Source organism: Buceros rhinoceros, unplaced genomic scaffold (assembly GCF_000710305.1).
Source record: "Buceros rhinoceros silvestris isolate BGI_N320 unplaced genomic scaffold, ASM71030v1 scaffold9758, whole genome shotgun sequence".
In the NCBI taxonomy this organism is placed as follows: domain Eukaryota; kingdom Metazoa; phylum Chordata; class Aves; order Bucerotiformes; family Bucerotidae; genus Buceros; species Buceros rhinoceros.
This window is the reverse complement of record NW_010426401.1, coordinates 29,932-33,474: the sequence shown is the minus strand read 5'-3', so window position 1 is coordinate 33,474 and position 3,543 is coordinate 29,932.

Genomic DNA, 3,543 nt, shown 5'->3' with positions numbered 1-3,543 from the left:
TTATGATACTGGTAATTAGTCACAGAACATCATCAAGAATAATCAGCCAGAATTATACATCAAATGAGACCAAACAGAATATGCAATAGGCTCCTCAGGGAAATGGCAGAAGGAACCAACAACTGAGTCTTTTATGTGGTGAGCTGGAAAATACAGCAAACTTTAGTATCTGTTAGTTGTACAACATCACAATCGAGGCCACATCGGGCTAATGAAATCTGTGCATGCACACCATAAGAAAAGCTCTTACCCTAAAATCTTTACATGCAAAATGGAAAAAAAAGTCAGAAAAAAATCTCTGTCTTATAGGATCGTTCACATTCAACATCATTCTAACAAGCTTCATTTCCTTCTGGTTTCTTTGTCTACCATTTCATCTCAGGACAATCTATACAGAAGCAGCTTTTGCTGTGGCAGCGGAATCATCTCTTGTGAATAACACCAAAACTATAAAAGACCTTTTCTTACCCTGAAAGTTATGAAGTCTAATGCAGTGTTGACCAGAAAGGGGTGGGGTGCAATTATGACACCTCAAACCCACTGAATCCTTGTGCGCCACAGACCTGAGCTTACGTTAAAGCTGGTGGACACGTGGAGGGCTCTTCACTTTCCTCTACACAGGCAACAGCTGTAATATGAGACATCTTAAGGTATCGCAAATATCCGTAAGGATCAAAGAGGTCATGGAGCCTTGGGTAACCTTGCTTCTCTACAGAGAGAGCTAGGGACTGGATGGGACAGTCAGGTAATTTGAAATGTCACTGGCCACTTCTCTGTAAGTGAACGAGTTGAGCCCTTGGTCCAGCTGATCGCCTGGTGTCTACCTAGGGTGGACTGCACTACTCTAGACTCAGCTGACCTACTTACTAGCTCTCCATTGGCTGTAGTGAGACCTGAGACCCCTAACTGAGCATCTTAGGTGTGGACAGCTTAAATAAGAATTGACTCTCATCTTGAAGACATGCTAATCTACTCTGGCCCTAGAAACCATGGACGTGGGCAGTTCAGTCCAGTAACCTATGTACAGGAATCCAGTCCCACTCAAGAAGGTAGAGGCAGCCCACTCGTCCACCAGCTGTTAGCTAAGAAGAGAATGGATCTTCGTAGACCTGTCATATCTGCCACCCTATCCAGATATCTCAGATACCTGAAGGTGTCTCCAAGGTCACTAGAAGTCTGTTTTTAGGCACCTTAATCAAGTCCAAAGGTACAGTCATGTCAAGGCCAAAAGTGTCATCATTATTGATGTGCTTGTTTTCAGCAGAAGGTTATCCGAAATCACATCAAACCTGCCGGGCAAGTCAGTACTCAATAGAAACTGGAATGAGAGCACTTCCAGAGGGCTATAAGCTAAGGTAAAGTTCAGCCCACATATCAAAGCTGGCTAAAATAAGAAACAAGCAAACCCTTGTTGACATCTCTGCCAAATCAGCTGTGCACTTCAAAGACAAGTGGTAGGACTGGGATTCCCAAAGGAATTTAGCTATCCAGGTCTCCTTGGAAATCAATGGCCAGTTCCTTCCTAACTTCCTCAAACACCACTGAGGATACAGATCTGGTTTTGTTTATTCCATCTGCTTTTCATCCTCAGTTCAGCTGGGCTTTGCATCTCCCTGCGGTGGTGCCATTTCAGCAGCACCATAGCCTGCAGTATGGGTTCATTCCTCTCCAGGGAATGCATCACCCAGAGAACAATTGATACCACGTCTTGCAACACCCAAGTTCTCCTCGGAGGTCTTCCACTGAAGCAACAAACAGGCCCAACCCTGCTCTGTTTAGGAGGTCTGATAAGATCACTGCCCACGGTGCCATGGTTGCAGGCCAGAATGCTGTCCCAGTAAACCATTTTCTGGAGGACCACCTTGTCTGGACTTGTCTATCCGTATGAAGCCAGGCAAAGCAAAGCATTCAGATGCTAAAAATGTGTAACTATTATTGGTGTTCATCCAACACTTGGAGGCTCATAAATCTCCCAGGAAAGATAGAATAGGAGCATGATTAAGAAAACAAGAAAGCTTATGCATTGATTCCTCTCCTACTGCTTCCAGAAAAGCTATTGCCTGTTGATGAAATGCCCTCCTTGACTGGCTTCCAGGGCAGCACTGTCCCCACAAGTGCTCCTTTTTCAAACCTCCTGCATTGCAGGAGCCAGACATGCACACACAGAGCTGCATGTGATCAATGAGAAATCGCTAATCCATGCGCGCAGATGGGTCTAACGGTGAAGGCAAAAGAAAGTTACAGGACCCCTGAGTATTTCTTCTGCCTTTTCACCGACAATGAAACTCAGACTGAGGAATGCTTCCTGTCACTAGAACTTTATAAAACACTAACCAACTCTCTGCTTGTGTTTTGCCATGTCTGATCTCAGTTGTTTCCAGCAGCTGAGATGAAACACCCCACTGATCTCCAAACTGAACCTGCCCTCTCCGTTTACAGCGGTTACCTCAAGACACACTGTACTCTCCATGCAAATGAGGCAGCGTGTGCCATGACAAAAACTTGCTGTAGCAAGGAGCACAGGCGCAGCGCTTGGGACGACTCACCCCTGCTAGAAAGCAGCGCTAAGGAAAGAACATTTCCTGTTTTGAAGCAGCCAATTTCCCCAGCTAACAATTCTTTGTATTTGCTGCCAGCCAGGGAAATAGCTTGAACTCCTCACGGTTTTTAAGGATGTCATATGTACACACAGAGGGTCTGATGGAAAAGTGTCACGTAGGAAAGAGGAGAGGACACCTGTGTCCCGCAGGGTGTCCGGGACCATGGAGCGCAGCTGCACGCACCCAGCCCTGCTGCCTTCCTTGCTGCCGTCCCAGCAGCAAGGGAAGCAGCTGTGCTGGAACTGCTCTGCAGCGAGTGGGGACTGGAGGAGTTTACGGCCAACGAAGAAGATTCCTTTATTTAGGAGTCTGCTGCCTCTTTAGAGCTCACTCCTGCCCTCAGACTGGACATGCAGATTTGCAAATGGAGCATCTTCCCCTGGAGATGCTGGTTTACACTTTCCCAAGTAGAGCTGAGCTGGGGCAGGGATGAAGCTGATGGTGCCCTCAGGCCCACAGCTTATGGGCTGAAGAGACCTTATTTAACACAAAGCTTGGGTTCAGAATGGTCAGTTCAGTCACTGCTGGCGGAACTTCAGCCAATGACATCTCCTGTGTCATGGGGGCAAGACAGTGATTGAACAGCCTTTTATAAAACATTAATGCAAAATATTCTATAATTGTGTAGAGCTTGCAGACTTATTCATGAAGATGCTAGAATCCATGTTATTGGCCCCTGCCATATTCCAGCCTTTCTACCTTTCCCTTGCCCATTACCAGGTACATATGAGGGATCATCTCCAGTCTGTTGTGCCGCCCACAAGCTCAGCAGTCACCTCTTAACGCTTCTTTAGAAGTTCACTTATATCAAATACTCAGAACCCCATTCAGGAGAGCACACCCAGGAAAAAGGCTTTCAGGAACCAGAGCAGAGGTCCAGTAAAAAGAGTAAGAAGGAAATAAACATTTGTAACCGGATTGAGAAGTGTCTGTATTCTCTTCC